A 23,450-nucleotide genomic window follows, 5' to 3' on the forward strand; every position below is an offset into this window, starting at 1 on the left:
TCTTTTTTTTTTTTTTTTGTGCATCAGTGATTTTAATAAAGAAAAGTGTGCTTCTGAGCAGAAATAATTGAGCTGAATGCTGTGGTCTCATTTAAACAAAGTGGTGGGAGGGTCAGTTGAGGGCAAGGAGCGCAACAGTCGAGAGCACCTTGTCTTCGGTACAGTTCGGTGTCTCTCCGTTTTCAGGCGCAGATAAGCCTTGTCCTTGCTTCCTTTTAGGAGGAATATAGCCACTGGGACGAGAGGCCAAACTCCGTTTTTCACGAGATGGTTTTACTTTGAGCTTCTTCTTGTCAGGGTCATGCACAACGGCATGCCTAGTGAGACTTTGTTTCATTGCAAATGTTTTGCCACAGCCAGGATGTTCACAGGTAAATGGGCGCATTTCCTCGTGAAAAGAGAGAATGTGGCTCTGGAGATTAAAGAGTTGTGTAGGTTCTACGACAGCCTTCTCTTGGACACCGGCATACATCCCTTTCTGGGGCGTGAGTTTTCATATGATGCTTAAGGTAATCCTTGCGCTTAAATGTTTTCTGGCATACCTCACATTTTGTGTCCTCTTTATGGGTTTCTCTCACATGTTTTAGAAGCTCTGTCCATGTTTTTGCCACAAAGGAACATTCTTTTTGACACATATAGCCCTTGTGGACCTTGCTGTGTCGCTTCAGCCTGCTGGGTGAGGCGAAGTGTTTCCCACATCCTTCATGGGCACACTTGAACAGCGGCTCATTGGTGTGCTGGCACTGATGGATTCTCAGCTGCTGGTGTTTCTTAAAGGCCTTCTTGCAACCTTCAAAAGTGCATACATATTGTTTTTGCTGATTTTCACGCTTGCGTTCAAAATGTTTCTTCAAGTTTGATTTTGTGTTGAATTTTTGATCACAACCACTAGCTCTACAAACAAACAGCTTTTCCCCAGTGTGAATCAGGATGTGGCAGCTCAGATGGTAGTCCCTGACAAAGGCTTTGCCACACCCTTCATGGTCACAAACAAACGGTCTCTCCCCAGTATGCTTGCACACGTGCGCGTCTAGCTTCCAGGCCTTGTTGTAATTGGCGCTGCAGTCAGGGAAGGAGCAGATGAACCTCCTATTGAGCGCGGAGGGCGTTGGGGCGGGGCTCTCGCCGGCCGCGGCGAAGGCGTCGGCGATGGTCAGGGATGACGCGGCCTCCGCGACCGCGGCCGGCGGCTCCAGGGCGCCCGGGGCCGTGGCTCAGCCACGTGCCCAGAGCTCTAGTCTATCTTTCATCCTGTCTTACAATGATTATGGTACGGACTGTTACTCGTCTCCTAGTCTCCATTCTCCTTTGCTCCTTTTTAAATTTTTATTTATTTATTCATGAGAGAGAGAGAGAGAGAGAGAGAGAGGCAGAGGGAGAAGCAGGCTCCCCGCGGAGCAGGGAGCCCGATGTGGGACTCAATCCCAGGACCCTGGGATCATGACCTGAGACAAAGGCAGACACTTAACCCGCTGAGCCACCCAGGTGCCCATTCTCCTTTGCTCTTATAGAAATTGCTAAATTTCCCAGTTTCTCCTATAGGTATGTTTGGACATGTGACCAGCTACTGGCCATTGTGATGAAATGGTATGTGCAACTCTCTGGCCATGCACTTAAATACATGCCCAGTAGCACCATTAGGCAAAGGAAAACAGGGTCCCACCTCAGGGCATGCAGGGGTTCTTATATTTTGGAATTGCTTCCTCTACATTTTTTTTATGTCATCTACTGCTCTTGGGGGTGGCTGGGTCCAATAGTGCTGTCAAATGGGATGCTCCAAGAGTAGATTTTGACATGTGTAGGCCCTAGGCTCTGTTTCTCCCCTTTGGGACACTCTCTGACCTTTTACCCTGTGTGTGGAGTTGACTAGGTGCACACCCATACGGTTGTCCTGAGGTCCTAAGACTGGGCCTCAGTTTTAGGAGGGTGGCTGGCGTGGTTTTTCTTTCACAAGATCACATGAGACTGGGCCATCAGAATGATGGTGACAGTGATTTTGGGTGCTGACAGTGACTCGCTCATGTCACTCACAGGTTGAATTCAGGGCCTCGGCTACTGTGGATCCACTGCTAGCCCTTGGGTATGAGTTGCATGGGCCTTTGTGTCAACTCTTGTTCATCGGTGTTCCTACTGCAATGCTGCCTATGTCTATAACACCCAAGGACAATGGAGGCAGCGACAAATGTCCTTTATCTTGCGTCCCCACATTGTTGGCATCCAGGGTGGTCACTCTCCCCCTGCTACAGGCTCTAGAACCACATGTCAGGCAGTTCTCTGGGAGTAGCCTCTCATATAACCTCTAAGGGCTTTCAACAGGCTTTCTGATGTCCTCTCATCTTTAAATTGATGTAGTTTTGGGCACCTGGGTGGCTAAATCGGTTAAGCGTCTGCCTTCGGCTCAGGTCATGATCCTGGGTCCTGCGATGGAGTCCTGTGTCGGGCTCCCTGCTCAGCGGGGAGTCTGCTTCTCCCTCTCTTTCTCTCCCCCCGCCCGCTTGTGTTCTCTCTCAAATAAATAAATTAAAAAAAAATAAATTGATGTAGTGTTGCCATGTTGTCCTGGATCTGTCTTAAGTTGTGCTGGATGGGGATGGATATTTCTTAGATAAATTGAACTGCTCTTCCTACTCTGCTCATGGGTCCACTGCTTATCCTCCCCACTGGTGGTGGTGTGTGGAAGGGAGAGGTGTGATCAACATTGAAAGGCATCATGTTTTAGGAATGGAGTGATTGTAGCAGTTGCTGTGGTCTGAATGTTTGTGTCCCCTCAAAACTCAAATGTTGAAATCCTATTCCCAATGTGATGGTATTAGGAGGTAGGGCCTTTGGGAAGTGCTCAGGTCATTAGGATGGAGTTCTGATGAATGGGATTAGTGTTCTTATAAAAGAGACCCCACAGACTTCTGTAGCTCCCTTCCACTATTTGAAGAAACAGCAAGAAGACCCTGTCTATGAACCAGGAAGAAGGCTCTCACCAGAATTCAACCATGCTGGTCCCTTGATCTTGGACTTCCCAGCCTCCAGATGGTGAGAAATATAATTATTTATAAGTACTCAGTCTCTGGTATTTTGTTACAGCAATCCAAATAGACTGAGACAACAGTTCCAGAGAAGTCATGGTTGTAAAACATGTTATTTAATGATTATGCTTTAACATTCCACATGGTATATTTAACATGTCCAGAAAATGTATTACAATTCACATTTCCTCCATATTCTTTGTAAGATTTGTATTTGTAGTCATTGAAACCAACTTTGAGAGTATCATTAGAAACCAGTATTTGTGGGGTGCCTGGGTGGCTCAGTTGGTTAAGCGACTGCCTTCGGCTAAGGTCATGATCCTGGAGTCCCAGGATCGAGTCCCACATCAAGCTCCCTGCTCAGCAGGGAGTCTGCTTCTCCCTCTGACCCTCCTCCCTCTCATGCTCTCTCTCTATCATTCTCTCTCCCTCTCAATAATACAATAAATAACTTTAAAAAAAAAAAAAAGAAACCAGTATTTGTGGGTGGCATGATGCTGCCATGTCATTAGTCATGATGTAATGTTAAATAAATGGTATTAGAGAACTGAAGAGGCAAAATGATCCATATTGTTTCAATACCATGGTGAGTTCAAGGATTTCAAGGCTGATCAAGAAAAAGACAAGAGAAAGAAAGGAAAGAAAGAGACAAGAAGACCAGGAGATGGCTTGGGTAGCCCCTGTCCTGGGATTGTGGAAGAGGGTAAATCCTTACAGAAGGGGACTGCCCAGTAGGGAAAGGAGGTAAGGAAATTCTGGGGGTGGGTGGGGGGTGGGGGTGGGTCTGGGCTTAGGGGGGCCATCAGAAAGGAGGCTTACCTGTCTAGGCAGTGTCACTCAGCAGCAAGGTGGGAGGCTCTGGGTCAGAGAGCTTTGAAGGGCAGCAGTGGTTTAGGATCTTCTATGGCCACAGGGTTTGTCTTATCTATGGCTAGCAGATGTTAGGTGCAGTTTCATGGTTTATGCAAAGCAGGTAGTCTCTAAATGGCTAAAAATATGCTCATTGGTTTATATTTACGGCAATGGGATGGCTAAGAATTTGCAAAATGTGTAAAAGCATTTAGACATGTGTTTTCTTAAAGCTTGATATAAATTCCTTATGTTTATAGGTTATTTAGACAATTACAACTGAATATTCAAATTCAATATTCAAATTGAATTAATTTAATGTTAGGGACAGTGATGTTTTGCTGAAACTAAATTGCTTTTCTAAAATGAATACTATACTAACCACTATGGTTTAGGTTCTTTTGATTTTGCCTTGGCATATCTACCCAGCCATGTACCTTGTGATGACTTAGTTTCTTCTGAACAGGAAGTGAGATCCTAACCCTTGCTCTCCCATATTTAAAGGTCTTTTGGGAGTGATCAGAGGAGTTCTTATAAAGGTCTGGGGTCATGCCAACCACTGAGGACTTGAGATTAAATTACCTTGAAGAGATATGATCTAGGTTCCACACAAGGTTCTCATCAATTCTAGGGAAGTGTTGGCCTCAGTAGGACATGACTGAGAGCTGGATGTTCCTCTGGATCCAGCCTTCTTGGCTGTGTGGTGGTTTTGTGGGAGACAATGGTTGAACATGAATGTGAGATAAAAGAGTTGTAAACTTGAGTCCCGTGTAGGGCATTACAGTAGCAAATGAGGACATCCAGTAGTGGTGGACAAATGAAACTAGCCAAACCAATCAAGGTAGTCTAAGAAAGGTATGCAGGTATGTAGGCTTCTAGGTGGGGCCTAGACTCACTTCGTCCTGCTACTGACCCTCCCTCCCCATGCAAGGTGGTTCTCCCTACTATGCAGGACCAAAAAGCACTGCCTTCTTGACATCCTTAGGGTCTTCTGGGTGCACAATAAGATCACTACTCTATTTCTCGACTTCCATTCATTCAGCAAACGTTTCGGAGGCTCCTCTGCTCTGCAGTCCCCACCCCGTCCAGGCCAGCCCTTAGGCTTGTTCAGATCTCCCCACCAGACCGACTGCTCTTCCAGGCTCTGAAGAGACACCTCCAGATGGGAAATCTGCCAGGTGGGGCCCGGGCCTGTCTGGACGGGGAGCAGGCTGCTGCCGCCTAGGGAAAGGATGATCTATGCGGGATCTATTGCTCATTGGCCTGGCTGGGCCCCGCCCCCTCATCTGATAGCCAATGGAATAGTACCCTGCTTCTTGCTTTAGTCTTAGGCTCCACCTCCTGCTGGAGATCAGGTGTACAAGCTTCTTCTGGGTCTCTGGAGGCAGGGAAGGAAGCTAGCTACCTCTTCACCTGCCCTCCCTTTTCCTCAGATGTGTCTCTCAGGAACTAGAAGGGGGTGGGAACCCCCGAGATGTGGGGTCCTCCAAGTTTACTAGAGAGAATTTCAGAAAATGTGCAGTGTGATGACGTACTTACGGCGCAACCCCTATTTTCTTTAACGCGTGAGGGTTTAGTTTGTGAGGACCAGGAGTGGTGCCCCAAACCTGTTAGCTAGAAAGCTGTAGAGGCTGCCGGGAGCCCACGGTGAGCGGGTCTGGCTTGGCCTAAGCAGGAGGTGAAGGACTCCACGGGAAATGGGCGCAGTTACTGCTGCTACAGGGATCCTCACCCAACCCCTTGAGCTCAACTCGATTCCATGGAGAGGGGGCGCTGACAGCCCCGGGACCCTGGTCTTGCCCGCTGGTTTCTCGTCCCCACGACAGCTTGTGGCCTGTTCAGATTCTGGTACTGACACAGATTCGAGTATTGACACCGAGGTCCTCAAAAAGTTTTAAAGTCTTTGCTCCAGGACATGCTATCAATAGAGAACACGACTTCCCGGTCGCTCCAGCCCTCTCTTGTCCCAGCTGTGGAGACCTCAGCCCTGCCCCGTGGCCTGTGTACGTCTTAATGGTCTTTCTGCCTTTTCTGGTGGTCCTTCACTTACTTTACTTGCCTGGCCTGGTGTAAACCCAATCTGGAAGCTGTCCGTAGAGCCAAGTTTTGAGAATATTGAAATAGTTGGGTCTTTTTACCCCAGGATGGAAGTTATTTACTTCATCCACAAATGGGAGAACGTAGAGCCCTGGATTTGGATTGTCCCATATGAATGTTTAATCTAAAAATCTCATGACGGGGGCGCCTGGGTGGCTCAGTCGTTAAGCGTCTGCCTTCGGCTCAGGTCGTGATCCCAGGGTCCTGGGATGGAGCCCCACATCGGGCTCCCTGCTCCGCGGGGAAGCCTGCTTCTCCCCTCCTTCTCCCCCTGCTTGTGTTCCGTCTCTCGCTATGTCTCTCTCTGTCAAATAAATAAATAAAATCTTTAAAAAAATAAAATAAAATAAAATAAAATAAAATAAAATAAAATAAAAAATAAATAAAAATCTCATGACGAGTCCTAGCCACCAAGCACCTAATAGGTGTCCAATGTTTAGCGTACAGTTTCATATATACAGTATTGAAGATACAAAGAGATTTCTTGACCTTTTCACATCCTTTGTCACTCTTCTCATTACATTCTCTTAACTTTCCCGTCATTGTCATAATCTAATTGTTAGGGTTCCTAACAATCAGATTAAATATTTGGTCCCTGCTGTTAGTGAAGTGTGTTGGGTTGTGATTTATTTTCAACTCGAGCTTGTTATCTCTACTTCAACTCCATAGATTTGGTTTTCCTCATAGGCAAGTAGGAGGGAATGTTTTGTCGGGTGGTCTCTGCTATTGTTCTACTTCCAGAGGATTTTCTTTTCACAGATTGTCACCTGTGCAGATCAGACCTTTCTGCTTCAATCCTTTTGTTTCAGATGCCAATATTATTAAGTATCCATTGTAAGGGACATTTATTACAAAGAGAGGACGGCAGTATGATTTAAGGGAACTAGAGCACACAGCTACAAGGGGGACCTATTTACTCAGTATGAATCACTTCTTTTTGTTACCCTGGGACAAAAACCATCCATGAATTTAGCAGTATTACTTGTGAGGGTTTGCATTGTGTTTTCTTATACCTCCTGCACTAATACCTTCTCTTTTTCCTTATTGGATTCCCTATAATCGCCAAAATATGGTTTTTAGCCTCTCCTAACAGCTCTGTTTCTCTGAAAGCCTCAGCTTTGTCTACCTTCCTGGATCACTTTCCGGATTCACTAAAAAGGGTCAGTGGAGGAATGGGCAGTATACTGAGTATCTAAAGTCTTTTGTCTGATGCTATTGTAGTACCTGAGACTTACAGCAAACTGCAGAAATGGAGTTGAAATGTAAGTTGTTTTTAAGGTCTATAAGTGCATTCACTTTTGTGCTTGTTAAATAATTCTGACCTGATAGCAGCTATTTGAATTTCAGGTGTTACCTTTAATGTGTAAACCTTGCTGATTCACTCTACTGAATGGCAGAAGGCTTACTTCTTAATGATGCACTATTAACTGATATTAGAAATGAAATTGCTTTGCTTCTCTTATACTATAATATTTAGAACTTGGAGTATTTGAGATACATGAAGTTGATCAATCATTTAATATGGTAGTATGTTTCTTCTCACCATCTACCCCCAACACTTACAAAACTGAATGAAGATCTTATAATCAATCTGTGTATTTAGAGGGAAAAATAGTAGTGGAGAGACATAAGGATATTCCTAATAAACTCTTTCCAAATTCTGTTCTGACTTATTACTTAGGTAATAAAACTGTCCTATTCTAATATTTTAAAGAACATAAGAGGAAAAACAGATCTGGGGGATCTTATGGTGTTTGATGGATTCCTTGTAAATAACTCATTCCTAACTGTACTGTGTGGATTCTAGAGATCTTAACTGGAGCCCCAGCTTTCTTTTCAGCCTATCACATTCTATTCACTAACCACCTTAGTTTCCTTTTCTGTCCTCTTTCCTATGATGTTTCTCTGGATTACTGAAAGTTACAGATTTCTCAGTCTACCTCCTCATCACACATTCTTGGGATGATTTTTGTTTCCTTTCTGTGTTCCTCTCTATGCCCACTATTTCATCACTGAGATGAGAATTGCCATGATACAAGGCAGTAACTGATGAATAGTAGTAGTTCACGTAGCCTCAAACAGGGGGGTCAGATGTTGTGTACAGGAGTTTTGGTTAGTAGGGTTACTGTTACTAAAGCTTCTTTCTTTACCTTCAGCTCCTGAGACTTACTTTTCCCCAAGATGAGAATAAAAGAGGTCAGATGATGACAGCAATATCCTTAAAAGCCAGGCCCCAGGTGAGCTGTGTTTCCTCTACCTCTGCATATACACATGTGTGTATATACATATGTATATTTATATATGCGTGTATACTTTCATGTATGCATGTACAAATGTACGTTCAATATAAATATACATTTATATAAGTTATATACATGCATATGTAAGTATACATGCATATATAAAAATATATGTAACATATTTTTATATTTGCATATATAAAATATATAAATTTACTGTCCTATTGAGATATAATTTATTTATGACACAAATCTGAACTGTATAGCTCACTTTTTAGAAATATATACCCTTGTATTACCATCACTCATATTAAGACATAGAACATTATTGGTATCTCAAAAGACTACTTCATGCACCCCCCTGAAGTTGACCATTATTCTGACCTGTCATCATAGATTAGTTTTATTTGTTCTTAGATGCATATAAATGGAGTCATTCAACATGTACTCTTTTGTATCTGCCTTCTTTTGTTCAACATTATGTCACTAAATTTTGCCCCTGTTCACACATAGCAGTAGTTTGTTCTTTTTCATTGCTGAATAGTTTTCCATTATATGGTTATACCACATTTTATTTACTCATTCGTAGAATGTAGCTGGACATTTTGGTTGTCTCCAGATTTTAACTACTGTGAATAAGAATGCAGTGAACATTTTTGTATATGCCTTTTGGTGGATGCATGCACTCGTTTGTCTTGGCAATACCTTTTGGAGTCAGATTGCTAAGGCATAGGGTATACATATTTGGTTAGTTTTAATAGGTGCTTCCCAACAATTTTCTGAAATGGTTGTTCCAGTTTATACTTTTACCAGCAGTATATGAGATTTCCAGTTGTTCTACATCCTTGCCAACACTTTTTGTCATTCATTCTTGATAGCTCATTGAGGTTTTAAAATTTCCTTTTCCCCAATAAGCAGTGATATGGAGCACGATTTCATAATGTTTGTTGGCTACATGGATATCCTCTTATGTGAAGTCCTTGTTCAGATATTTTCCCCATTGTTTATTACATCGTGTGTCTTTTCTTTTCTCCACGTTGTAGTCCTTTATTATGGATATGAGCCCTTTGTCAGGTATATGTATTATGAAATATCTTCTCCTGGTCCGTGGCTTTTTCACGGTCTTCATGGTGTCCTTTGAAAAGCAAATTTTCTCTAGCCTATCCCAAGTAAGCAGCATTTTCCTATGCCTCTCTATCCTCACTATCTTTGCATGGGGGTGGGGAGTCATAGGCAGATCTGAGAGCTTTCTGCCCAGGATAGTGGGGCAAGGAGACAAGAATGAGGGAAGCACTGGCAAAAAGCAGAATTGGGATATGGCAGTAAAATGACAGCCCAAATAATCATCCAAATACATTACAAGGTGGGGAGGGACTTAGAGCTAAGGTGACGGCCCCATCCAATTATATGTTAGTTCTCCTTTTGTATATGTACTTTCAGACCCAGGCCCAAGCCCAGCTTGTATATAGTAATCTATTTTGAGGTCACATATGTTTGGAAGCTCATAATGGAGATGGATTTGGTTCTAACTGGAAAAGTGTGCTGAACTCTGCCTGGCTGTCTGCCTTTTATTCTGTGTCCTCTGCCTCCACACCTTTCAAATTTCACACAAAAACCCCTCTGGCACATGAGGGACCCAGTGCTAAATACTCATCATTGTAGATGCCCTTGATGCCCTTCCTATGCCTCTCAGTAATGGTTTTGACCATCACCAAAGTCCTGAGGCCTGAGAGAGCAGGAACTTGTCCTTTCGGGAATCAGTAACTTTTGAAGACATGACTGAGTACTTCACCGAGAAGGAATGGGCCAGCTTGGTGCCTGCTTATAGGGCTTTGTAACAGGGATTGATGCTGGAAAACTATGGGACTGTGGCTTTCTTACGTAAGGTCTCTTTGCTACTCATGTCTGCCTGGGCCCTTAGAGGTTAAAGCATTCTCTTATAACTATTAGCTGACCTTGAATGGCAATGCCAAGGGTTGCCAGGCAAGGAGAGCCCTCCATGACTATATGACCTCCAAGAAAGTTTTCCTTCTTTTTACATCATAAAAGTTACTCTCTCTCCCTAAGTGTCTTAGAGGTGATTCTCTGGATACAGTAGGGCTGGAGCCAAATCTTGGTACCTTCTCGCTAGTATTGAACCTCCAGGTTATCCTGAGAGAACTCAGCCTATTAGTCTCCCTGTGGGAGCTGCTCCATCATGTGTCTGTTTCCCCACAGTGGGAATTTTCTATTCTCTAACTAAGAAGGTAAGAAATTTTGTTTCCCTTTTAATAGAAATTTGTCTCTCAGAATTTGTTTCAGGCTTCCTTGGGAGCACTAGTCAAAGGCTTCTCTCCAGGACACCTCCCTATACCTCTTTAGGGTCCCTCTTGCTCCATTCACCCAGGAATCACTCTCCTCATTTTGCAGCCACAGGCTGTGATTGGCTACTATGACTCTGCTCATCATAGGATATATTTCAAAAATAAGAATATTTACCTACTCATCATCTTCTTTCCTTCAAGTAGTGTCACTGACTTGCAAACCAGTTCTGATCTCTCAGCTGGCGCAAAGGAGAGAGCTATGTTTCACCCAGCCACAGGGAGCCCTAAGCAAGAAGAGCAGGAGAGCTGGCCCCAAAAGGTAAGTTGAGCAAAGGATGCTCTTTATAACTTTTTCTCTTCCTTTGCTTTTGTTTCATCAAAATGAAAGATGTGTGTTCTCTGTGCCTCATCAGGGAGTATATTGGGACCCTTGATCACACTCTTTGTGACTGGTCTGTTATTCATTGCCTCCCATCCCTTTAAACCATTTGTACACAACAACTTTTGTTTTGCACACACTGGGATGCTTTTATCCCTGGGGATATGTGGAAAATTTTTTCTAAATACTGGTTATGTGTGATCACCTTTTTCCAATTTCCCCCAGTTTTACAAAATTGATAAGCTTGGTGCAGTATTATCTTGTCTATTAACCAACAGGACATACAGAAGTTATTTTGGCTTTTCATGATAATTAACATATTACTAACTTAAAATAATTTTTTATATTGACATACTTTAAGGTAGCTGACAGATATTACAATTTTCCTCTCCCCTTTAGGACACATCTCAAAAATAAGAATATTTTCCTACTTCACTAAAATACTATTACAGGCAATAAAATTTAAAATTCCTCAAAATCATCAATTCTGGGGAGATAGGAGAAAGGCTTGATTCTTTACTTTTAAGCATTAGTTTTCAAAATAAGGATTTAAGAGCCATCTTAAATGCTGTTAAGTGCACATTTTCTTTTTCTATAGACTCATGGATTTTCATAGATTTAATGGTTTTTGATTCATTAAAATTATGTACAAAACCAGCTCTCGTGTCCTTTTTTTAAAAATAGCTTTATTGAGGTACAACTCACAAACTATACTCTTCACCCATTTAAAGTGTACAGTTCAGAATGGGAGAAGATATTTGCAAATGAATATTTTCTGGTAGGTCATTTTAATTCCTTTTATGATTTTTTTAAACTATGTTTTGAGTTATTTTTCTAGTGGATTACTCTAAGGCTTACAATATACATCTTATCAGAACTTACTTCAGATTTATACTAGCTTAATTCCAGTAAGAAACTTTACTGAAACATTTTCTATTCCCTTCTTCCCCATGTGCAGGTTATTAGGCCCTCCCCTTTTTGGCCTGGTCACACCAATCCAGCCCTACCTCTTGCCTCTCCCCAAAGGACTCTGTGAGTACCAGACAGTTCTTTCTCCCCACTCAACACCACAAACACTCTCACTTCCTACCTTACAGCCCTTGCTCTTTGCTTTCTCAGATGCCCTCCTACTTCTCTCTCCTTTCCTTTGATCTTTTCTGGACTTTATTAGGCCCCTTGAGTTTGCAACTTTGATACTGCCTTTTGCACTATCTTACATGCACCCTCCTCCACCTTGAATTGTTACCTTTTCTGTAGATGGCAACATTACACTTACTACTCAATGATATACAGGAGTTCCAGCCCCCCGCCCCCCCCCCACCCCGGCGGACTCAGATTTTTATTTTTAACCATTGTAACCAAGTTGTCACTTCTCAAGGACAGGAATCACATGGATAGATGAAAAAAAGATCAGGAAGTTTGGATATGTTTCCACTGTAAATGAAAGTATGGCATGACCATCTGAGTGTAGGCTATAGGAATGGTAGAAGTGAGTGATTCATTCCACTCAAGAAGGGAAATGTTTCCACAGAAACTGAAGATGTTGCTTTAAGAAATGGACCTTGTAGAGAGCTGTTTATGCCTGGACCATGTAGGAGGCTGTAACCTAGTAGGAAATGGAAACTGCCCCTCAGTTGCACTTCTTCAAGGGGTGATTTTATCAGGGCTACCCCATACAATGGGATACTAGCCACTTGCCTCATGGGACATTTCACAGGAGATTGATCTATTAAACAAAAAGTCAATTTGTTGTTTTTCTATGTGGTACATCTTTTCTAGGTCCAAAGGATTGTTTGCTATCTGATTTCCATCTGTCTGTCTCTCTCTCCCTCCTTCCATAACAGAGTACAGTAGCTTCATTATGAAAAAGTATAATCCTTTATAGGTTGGCTGCTTCTAGATGATATCTTTAGGAAATAGTGTGATAGGTTACCTCCCTTTCCCTTGTTCACCCTTATTTGTATCTTGCAAATAATACGTTCTTTTATTGTAACCAAAGGTTATGCTTGGTTGGAAGCTGTGGTTTAGAAAAATACAGGTGAGCCAGATGTTGGTGACCTTGAGCCAGGACAGTCACGACTTATTTAGAGACCATTTTATCCAAGGGTAGAGAGTGGTCAGAACAAGGTCTGGTAGCTGAAAGCAGTAATGTCACTTAGAGAAATGGCCTAGAGGACAGAAACTGTGAAAGAAAAGAAGAAGCCTGCTAATGGAGTTTAAGCAGTGAAGGGGTTTGGAGATCAAAGGATAGGGAGCATTAATCCACAGATTCATCTCTGGAGGGCCAGATTGCTGCCTGGAATGTGGTACCTGTGGCCTGAGTGTATTGTCTGGTAACTACATTGGAAGTGATAGATGATAAGTAATTTAATCTATGCACCGTTCCTGGATTTCTGATGAGAAGGGAGCTTATCCTTAATATCTATGTATTGAGAGGGAAATAACCAGGCTAAGGAGGAGATAAAGGAGACGTAAGCTCTCACCTTAATCAGTCCTGTACCTCAAGCTAGTCCCACTGGGTTCTGTTAATTTCATGTATTTGTAATTATAAGCCTGCATGGCACTCCTTTTGTCTGGGGCATATTGGGTCCTTTGAATGTGCTAGGGAACTGAAAATGTTTAGCACAATGCTGGGAATTATCTTGAGAGTTAATGTTGGAGGGGTGAACAGCACCCTAGATCATTGAGAAACTGGTATGCCATGCTAAGGAGTCTGAACTTCCCGCACAGAGGAAGCAAGGTCACTCGAGGCATTGGAGGACTTAAGGGTCAGTGAAATAGGAGCCCGGAAAGTTAGATAGACCAGTGCTTCCTAAATGGGAGTCTGTGGACCAGTCATGACAACATTTCTACCAGTCTGTGAAGTGAGGAAAATGTAGTGAAAATCTCTGTGTATAGGCGGAGCTGTATATGTTCATACGTGATGGCCCACGGTTCTTGGTACCTTACACTGAACTTGTCCTTTCTCCTTTTTGGCATTAACTTGATCTTTTATGAAATAATTATGAAGACTGTAGACTTTTGGTATAGTTCTGCTTTGTTGTTTAATGCTCTTTATTGAAAAATAAAAAAGATGGTTGTGCTGTATTTCTGCCTTCTCTCCTGGCCATTCATGGTTTTAAAACTGTTTTTGTGAAGTCAAAGAGATAGCTAACCAGTAGTACAAGCTTTTCTGGAAAATTTAGCTCAGAGGTTAAACTAATGCTTCTCAGACAACCTGTAGTAAAGGATTAGTTCTCCAGTTCCTCTGCCAATCTTACACTGACAAGTAAATGCTTCTGCAGTGGCACGTGACTAATGACACAACTCATGCTACATGCAATTCATTGTATGAGTTCAAATCTAGTATAAATCCCGTATGAGGCGACTGATCATATGCTGGGTGTCTTGGCTCTGTCAAGTCGCTATATTCCCTTTAAAACATTTATTCTCAATTTCTGCACCTGTGGGCCCGAATGAAACAGTCCTACAAACTGCCTTTTGGTTGCAGAGCATGAGACGGTATCTTTATGGATGAAATCAGGAGCCTGTCAGTTTTGTGGGCCAAGCTGTTGAGGAAAATTGGTCAGTCCTGTGGTCAGAATACCTTAAGTGAAAGTCATTACTTTTCCTGGGACCCTGGAGGCTAAAGGGGACTCTATGAGACCTTGGAGAAAGAAGTAGTGTGACTGGACAGAGAGTCAGGAGTTAGAAGCTGGGCTGCAGTGTATAATTTTCGGAGGGATGATTGCAACCATTAAGGGCTCTTCTTGCATAACACCTGTGCGGATTGTGATTGTGTCATTGTGTTTTATTTGAACTGTGTAATTTGTATCTCCCAGATTGTTACACTGCAGTAAAGATATGCTCTTAAATGAACTGTGAATGTGTTGTTAAGGGGTGCTATGAAGAAGGGCTACTTTTTTTTTTTAAAAGATTTTATTTATTTATTTGACAGAGAGAGACACAGCGAGAGAGGGAACACAAGCAGGGAGAGTGGGAGAGGGAGAAGCAGGCTTCCCGCCGAGCAGGGAGCCCGATGCGGGGCTCGATCCCAGGACCCTGGGATCATGACCTGAGCCGAAGGCAGATGCTTAACGACTGAGCCATCCAGGTGCCCCAGAAGGGCTACTTTAGAGAGTGAGTCAAGGCAGAGGTGGCTAGACTCAAGTTAAGTTTGGGAGCTCCCTGGGAGTGGCCTCTTTGGTTATGTGGCTGAAATATCAGCTGTCCATTTGTGATGGAATCAACAACTCTGCCTGCCATTGGTAGCCTTAAGTATCCTCGTGGGGTATAGTGCATAACAGGCAAGGGGGGGGGGTGGGAGGGCATGTTTGAAGAATGCTCAGAACAAATTGCTAGCATGGCCTACCCTTTCCTACTGAGACCCGTATGATGTTCTGATGTCTCCCTTATGTGACTAGAGGGCCTTTTCTGAACAGCCCTGTGCAAGAAGTCCTCTTCTCAGCAATAATTGAAAAAACAATAGTTAAACTACCATTTATTGAGTGCTTACCATGAGCCAGGTACTGTGTTATGGATTTGTATGCTTGATCTCAATCTTGTAATTGTTCTGTGAGGTAAAGGGTTATTATTGCCACCATTTCATAGATGAATACATTGGGATTTATTGATAAGTCAGAATTGAAACCCAGAAAATATGACTCCAGAACCCTTACATATGGTCATAGTTGTACCACCTCCTTTATTCATCTACTCCTATTGGTGCTTTGTGCCCCAAGCTAGGATCTTTGAGGTCAGGGATCCTAAACTCTCTTTTCCCTACTCCTGGACCCATGGCACTGAAAGACCTCATTTGATCCAGCTCCCACATATGGAACCCACAGAAGAGCCAATCACAGCCTCTGTTCTACCTTCTCTTCAGGACTGGGAGCAGCTGAAGATCTTGGTCAAGAGCCTTTCTAGTGCAGAATTAAACACTTAAAAAAATAATGGGAGTAAGAGAAAGAAGGGCTGTGAAAAGCAGCTGCAGTCTTGATCACGTGCCTGGGGATGAGGAAGAAGGTTATAGAGAACTGTGTTGGTTGGAAACCAATGTTACATAAATGAAAATATATGTGAAGATCTGACTGTGTATGTAGCAGAGCCAAATGTTGAAATAGGCAAATGTGCCAAAGAGATAATAGCTACTGGGACCTGCTAAAAATTGAACTAATTTTAAGCAATACACTTGGGTCTCACTTTCATTTGATTATTCAAAGGTTGTTCAAGCATTATGAATATTATCATAGGACAGTTTAAAAAGTTATTACACTGTTGTCCAAATAAATTATAACTATTTTAAGTAAAATGTAAAGAAAAACGTACCTCCCAATCCCATTTTTATTTATCCATGTTAGACCTTGTACATATGTATATACAATTGAACCATAACAGATAAAAGATTATACTCTGCTTTTCTTCCATTATTATTATCTTAAGCATTTTCCCTCTTCCCCAGGTCTGTATACTTTTCATAATTACTATTTGTCATTCAGTTTGTCATTCAATACCTTCTTATTCCCCCTTTCCAAGTTGTGACTGTTTTTAGGGTAGAGACTATGTCTTTTTTTTTTTAAAGATTTTATTTATTTATTTGAGAGAGAGAGAGAGTGAGAGAGAGAGCATGAGAGGGGGAAGGGTTAGAGGAAGAAGCAGACTCCCCGCCGAGCAGGGAGCCCGATGTGGGACTCGATCCTGGGACTCCGGGCTCATGACCTGAGTCACTTAACCAACTGAGCCACCCAGGTGCCCGAGACTATGTCTTAATCATATTTTCCTCTCTAGCATCCATCCAGTAGGTGGTAGTTCATTTTTATTGAAGTTCATTAATGAGCATTAGGAAATTTCTATTTGTGAGCTTTGTAAATGATGTTACTGTCAACAGTGCCATGAATAGTATTTTCCCCTCTTCTTTTGAATGATTTCCTTGGAATAAATTCTCAGGAATGAGATTAACCAAATCAAAGGATATAATCATTTTTATGTTTTAAAAACATGCCTTCATATCGCCTTAAGAGATTGTACTAATTTACTCTGCTAATAGAAATGTATAAATACAGTACTTGATTTCAATCTTATCAGCAGTAGGTATTATAATTTAAAAAATACTTTAAATTTAATTGACATAAAATGTGACTTATTTCTTTTTTATTTATATTTTTTATATTTTGCTACTATAATTAGTAAGGCTGAATGTATTTCTATATTCGCTTGTTAATTTTAATTCCTACTGTGAAAAATTTGTTTTTATATCATGTGCCTTTCAGTCCACTGAGCTCTTAATGTTTTGCTTAAGAATTTAAGATCTTTAATGCAGTATATAAAAACTCATTGTTATTCAACCTCCAGAGAAGTGGTACTACTCATTTCTACTTTATTAAGTTCAAAATATTTTTCTAATTTATATTGTGATATATTCTTTGACTTGTGAATATTTAAAAGTATATTCTTTAATTTCCAAACAGACGAGGATTTTTTAGTTATCTTTTGTTACTGATTGCTAGCTTGGTTGGATAGTTGTCAAAGAATATAGTCTGTATGATTTCAGTCCTTTGAAATATGTTGATACTGCACAATGGATACTCAATTTTGGGAAATGTTCCAGACTTTAAATTTTTGTAAAACTTTTGTAATTACTAGATGCAGTATTATATATAGATCCATTAGGCCAACTTTGTTTTCATATTCTTCAAATATTTTATTTATTTTTAAAATTTTTATTTAAATTCAATTAGCCAACATATAGTACATCATTAGTTTCAGATGTAGAGTATACCTTGACTACGATTGGTCTGTTTTGCCAATTATTGAGAGGCACATTTTAAAATTTCATATTGTGCTTCGGGCTTTGTCCATTTTTCCTTGTTTGCTTACTAGACTTTGAGGCTGTATTTCCAGGTTTGTATAGGGCCTCAAGGGTCTGGATAGGCATTATTGATGTGTGGATGGTGGGCAGGCCCCACACCACTGTGGTCCTGAAATAGCGTTCTCCAGGTCCTTTTTTCCCTCTTAACCTGGGGCAGCAGTACTTTCCTACTGACTCTAACAGGGACTCTGAGACTGAGGAAGGGAAAGTTGCAAGTTGGTTAGAAAATAGAGGAGACAGAGAAACAGAGGTGGGGTCAGGAAGGCACAGCTGCCAAAAGATTGCCAGGGAGGAAGAAAAGAGGCAGTTATTTTGACAGTGTTTTCAAATAGTCCCAGTTACCAAGAAAGAAATTACTTTTGGGGAGAAAGTTTTGAAGGCTTTTCCTATCACTTCCTGCCATGCCTCCAAATGGTACCCATGTACAGATGGGCCTTTTGTGTCCTTCATATCCAACACAAACTCGATTTTTTTGCTCTGTGAAGTCCAGATCCACCCCATGCACATCATTCAGTTCCCTTTGACAAGAATGCCTCCCCTTCCCCCGTTGCTCACTTGGAGAACTGCTTCTCATCCTAAACACTGAGCTGGCCACAAGTCCTGGAAGCATTAGCTCATCTATTCAAACAGATGTAATTCTTCCTCCTCCAGGTGTCAAGAGCAGCATGTTCATATCTTTCTGATAGCTCTAGTCATATTACTCACTTCCACACACTCTCTCTTTCATCTGGAGATTCTTGTGGGCAGAGGACTGTGTTATCTTTGTCACCCTGGCCCCTTACACAGTTCTTGGCACATAGGAGATATTTAATAAATATTGAATCAAGAAGTGAGTGAGTGAAGTGATTTCAGCAATCAGTAGATATGGTATATATTGGACAATTCAATCACTTTAACATTAGTTCACCCAGGATTACACCTGTGAATAAGTTAGTCATGGCATCTGTCCTCATGTTGCTCAGGAAAACCACAAGAAGACAGGCAACCATGTCTGGGGGAAAGCAAGGACTCTGGTAAGAAATATAGTTTCGTGAATCTCACACTGGAAGATCAGCTGGTAGTGAAAAACAGTGGGGTGGGCCTTGCTCAGGATAAGGTTTATGAGATGCCCATGGCAAGGGGTTGGTTGAGTTAGAGCCTGTTAGAAGGTAGGAGGCTCTAAAGACACCATGAGCACACAGCCACAGATCTTCTCAGTAAGGTACAGATTATGGGATCAACTGTACTCACTGCTCTAAATTTGTCTGATTCTGTCTCTACCCTTGTGAGACCAGGATATTATACTAGGAAAAAACCAAGACTGATTCAAGGCATAGAAAAGCTTCCACATGGGAAAACTGATCATAGAGTAGAACTATTTTACTTCTTCAAATCCTCATTATTTAAAACATATCTCTCTTACTTTTGATTCAGGGACTAGCCTGGATGTGTCAAATCCTGCCAGTCAGCCTTGAAGCTCAGTGCATTGTGAGGGGATTTCTGTCCACGACTGGTGAGAGAAATTCAGGATACTCATTACTCTGAATTCTCAGAATCCATCTTCAGATCTTAAATGGTGTGGTCAGCTAAACAGTATCTCCTGAACTTGAAAGAAGTGTTCGGCATTAGGAAGCATGTTGAGCTGATGCTGGCCTTCATTCATTCTCTACATTGCTGCTTGGGGGTACAAGAACAAGGTAAGAGAATCATCATTTTTTTATTGAGGGCTCTATGAGCAAAGCCTTGGTGAGTGTGGAAGAGAAGAAAGTTGTCATTCAAGGGGCACCTGGGTGGCTCCATCAGTTAAGCATCTAACTCTTGGTTTCTACTCAGGTCATGATCTCAGTGTCCTGAGGTAAAGCCCCACCTCGGGCTCCATTCTCAGCAGGGAGTCTGCTTGAGATTCTCTCTCTCCCTCTCCCTTTGCCCCTCCCCCTGCTTGTAGGCTCTCTGTCTTTCTAAAATAAATAAAGAAATAAATCTAAAAAAAAAAGAAATCTGTCATTCGATGAGCACTTATTAGGATTAAGCTCCTTCCATTCATTGTTTTAAGACTTTCTAACAAATTTCACAAGGGAGGCGTTATCCCCATTTTAAAGATGGGGAAACTGAGGCCAGATGGGTACATTTTTTGGTCTAAGGTTACACAGCCATCAGTGACAAAATTCAGTTTTAAACCTAGGTTTGACTATCTCCACAGTTCCAAGTTCTCTTTCTTCATGTGATTTGCGAGATGAAGCTGAAGCTGTAGCATTTATAATTTACTTAGATAAGGTTCCTAAAACTATGTTTAATTACAAAAAGGGACAGCAACTTAAAATAGATAAAACAGGGCTACTTTTGTTGACACCAAAATTTTCATAATATATTGCTATACGTGAGGAAAAGCGGGCTTGAGAATAGCAAGGTAGGCTTCAGTGGAGGCAAACAGTGAGATGGATTGTGCCCACCACCCAGATCCAGAGGCTTCCTTGTGGTTCTTACTAGTCAACCTCCTCCCAAGGGTTAACCATTCTAATGATTTCTATTGCTGTAAGTTAGGGTTATCTGTTCTCCATACAAATAAAATCACTTAGTGTGTACTTTTTAATGTTTAAATGTCTTCATCACATTTTGTCTGTGAGATTTATCCATGTTGTATATAGCAGAGGCTTTTAAAATTGCTGAGTATTATTCAATTAACTGACTATACCACTGGTTGATGGATATTTAGGTGGTTTCAGATTTGGTGCTATTGTGAATAAACCTACTATGAACATTGTTTTATATGTTTTTGGCTTCCCTATTTGCTCATGTCTCTTGAATATCTATCTATTTCTATCTATCTATCTATCATCTATCATCTATCTATTGATATTTATATAAATTTGTATCAGTTAATTAATATATGGGTGGAATTGTTGCCTCATAGGTTGGGCATATGTTTAGCTTTAGTAGGTACTGCCAAAAGTTTATAAAAGAGTCATAATGATTTATACTGTTTCCAGCAATGTATGAGAGTCTTTGTTCTGCATTCTCTTCCTCTTTAGTGTTTTATTTTTTTTATTTTTAAAAATTTTATTATGTTATGTTAATCACCATACATTACATCATTAGTTTTTGATGTAGTGTTCCATGATTCATTGTTTGCGTATAACACCCAGTGCTCCATGCAATACGTGCCCTCCTTAATACCCATCACCAGGCTAACCCATCCCCCCTCCCTCCTCCCCCCTAGAACCCTCAGTTTGTTTCTCAGAGTCCATAGTCTCTCATGGTTCATCTCCCCCTTCGATTTCCCCCCTTCATTTTTCCCTTCCTACTATCTTCTTCTTTTTTTTTTAACATATAAATTATTATTTGTTTCAGAGGTACAGATCTGAGATTCAACGGTCTTGCACAATTCACAGCACTTACCAGAGCACATACCCTCCCCAGTGTCTATCACCCAGTCACCCCATCCCTCCCACCCCACCCCCCACTCCAGCAACCCTCAGTTTGTTTCCTACAATTAAGAATTCCTCATATCAGTGAGGTCATATGATACATGTCTCTCTGATTCCTCCTTAATGTTTTAAATAGTAGCCATCTGGTGGCAGTATAGAGGTAGTTTAGTGGTTTTAATTTGTATTTCCCTAATGACTAATAAGGTTGCGTACCATTTTCATAGGCGTACTGGCCTATGGATATCCTTTTTTGTGTGGGGAGTAGAGTTGGGGTGAGGGTACCTAGTCTGCCTAAGGGGCTTGCATAGTTTGAACTTCTCACTGGCACCAAGAAGGGAGCCCTCAGGGTTTCTTACAGGTCTGTCCGGGTGTGGGGCCATAGGAGAAGAGAAAGCTGTTAGCAATCAAACATCAATAATGGAATGATACTCTTTTTTACAATGTCTCTAAGATCTGTAATGGTGAGAAGACCATAAACCTTAATATTCACTGAAATAATTAATACTTGCCTTGTTGCATGCACTTGGTCCACTAGATAAATCAGTATGAAAATGCGATACTGATGATTTTAACTCTTTGGGCTAGGCCAGAGAATTAGCATTTAAGTGTGCCTATGTTTTGCTTGGCTGTACTGTGACTGTTTTATGAGTGAGAACTAGAAGTAGAATTCCAGAAAAAAATACAATTGTTTTTTTTTTCTTTGTTTGTTTTGTTTCTTAAATTCCACATACGAATGAAATCATATGTTTTTGTTTTCTCTGACTTATTTCACTTAGCATTATACTCTCAACATCCATCCATGTTGTTCCAAATAGCACGATTACATTCTTTTTTTATGGCTGAGTAATATTCCATTATATATATCTCTTCTTTATCCGTTCATCAGTGGGTGAATACTTGGGCTGCTTGCACATCTTGGCTATTGTAAATAATGCTGCAATAAACATAGAGATGCATATATCTTTTCAAATTAGTGTTTTCGTATTCTTTGGGTAAATACTCAGTACTGGAATTACTGGGTCATATCATAATTCTATTTTTACCTTTTTGAGGAGCCTCCATACAGTTTTCCACAGTGGCTGCACCAGTTTTTATTCCCAATGACAGTGCAAGAGGGTTCCTTTTTCTCCAGATACTCACCAACACTTGTTTCTTGTGTTTTTGATTTTAGCCATTCTGATAGATGTGAGGTGGTATCTCATTGTGGGGTTTTTTTTATTAAGTTCAATTAGCCACCAACATATAGTACATCATTAGTTTTTGATGTAGTGTTCAATAATTCATTAGTTACATAACACCCAGTGCTCATCAGATCATGTGCCCTCCTTAATGCCCATCACCCAGCAACCTCATTCCCCCCACCCCCCTCCCCCCCTCCCTTCTGCAACCCTCAGTTTGTTTCCCAGAGTCAAGACTCTCTCATGGTTTGTCTCCCTCTCTGATTTCTTCCCATTCAGTTTTCCCTCCCTTCCCCTATGGTCCTCTGTGCTATTCCTTATATTCCACAGATGAATGAAACCATGATAATTGTCTTTCTCTGATTGACTTATTTCACTTAGCTTAATACCCTCTAATTCTATCCATGTTGATACAAATGGTAGGTATTCATCCTTTCTTTTTTTTTTTTAAGGTTTTATTTATTTATTTGTTAGAGAGAAAGAGAGAGGGAGAGAGAGCACAGGCAGAGGGAGAAGCAGAATCCCCGCTGAGCAGGGAGCCTGATGCAGGGCTTGATCCCAGGACCATGGGATCATGACCTGAGCCGAAGGCAGACGTTTAACCGGCTGAGCCACCCAGGCGCCCCAGTAGTCATCTTTTCTGATGGCTGAGTAATATTCCATTGTATATATGAACCACATCTCTTTTTTTAAATTTTTTATTGTTATGTTAATCACCATACATTACATCATTAGTTTTTGATGTAGTGTTCCATGATTCATTGTTTGTGCATAACACCCAGTGCTCCATGCAGAACGTGCCCTCTTTAATACCCATCACCAGGCTAACCCATCCTCCCACCCCCCTCCCCTCTAGAACCCTCAGTTTGTTTCTCAGAGTCCATCGTCTCTCATGGTTCATCTCCCCCTCCGATTTCCACCCCCTTCATTCTTCCCCTCCTGCTATCTTCTTCTTCTTCTTCTTCTTTTTTTCTTAACATACATTGCATTATTTGTTTCAGAGGTACAGATCTGTGATTCAACAGTCTCGCACAATTTACAGTGCTCCACCATAGCACATACCCTCCCCAATGTCTCTCACCCAGCCCATCCCTCCCACCCCCCCACCACTCCAGCAACCCTCAGTTTGTTTC

At 41.5% G+C, this 23,450-nt stretch overlaps 1 protein-coding gene and 1 pseudogene across 5 annotated transcripts in view; one reads left to right on the forward strand and one right to left on the reverse strand.

The window, feature by feature from the left end:
* Positions 1–2: 2 nt before the first annotated feature.
* Positions 3–1,214, reverse strand: LOC102735493 (transcription factor IIIA pseudogene; annotated as a pseudogene).
* Positions 1,215–4,222: 3,008 nt separating this feature from the next.
* Positions 4,223–23,450, forward strand: part of GASK1A (golgi associated kinase 1A) — an 84,499-nt gene continuing 65,271 nt past the window's right edge. Inside the window, exons 1-5 of one of the 5 annotated variants that reach the window (XM_081825427.1) lie at positions 4,223–7,228; positions 8,123–8,203; positions 10,711–10,828; positions 11,847–11,920; positions 19,149–19,411. The gene's annotated coding sequence lies outside the window, so the exon portion shown is untranslated. Of the gene's footprint in view, positions 7,229–7,933; positions 8,204–10,710; positions 10,829–11,846; positions 11,921–19,148; positions 19,412–23,450 lie in introns of those variants that run through there. The other 4 variants (XM_081825424.1, XM_081825436.1, XM_081825442.1 and 1 more) reach the window with 4 other exon arrangements.

This window comes from Leptonychotes weddellii, chromosome 1, assembly GCF_054177405.1.
Source record: "Leptonychotes weddellii isolate Sample4059 chromosome 1, ASM5417740v2, whole genome shotgun sequence".
Lineage (NCBI taxonomy): Eukaryota > Metazoa > Chordata > Mammalia > Carnivora > Phocidae > Leptonychotes > Leptonychotes weddellii.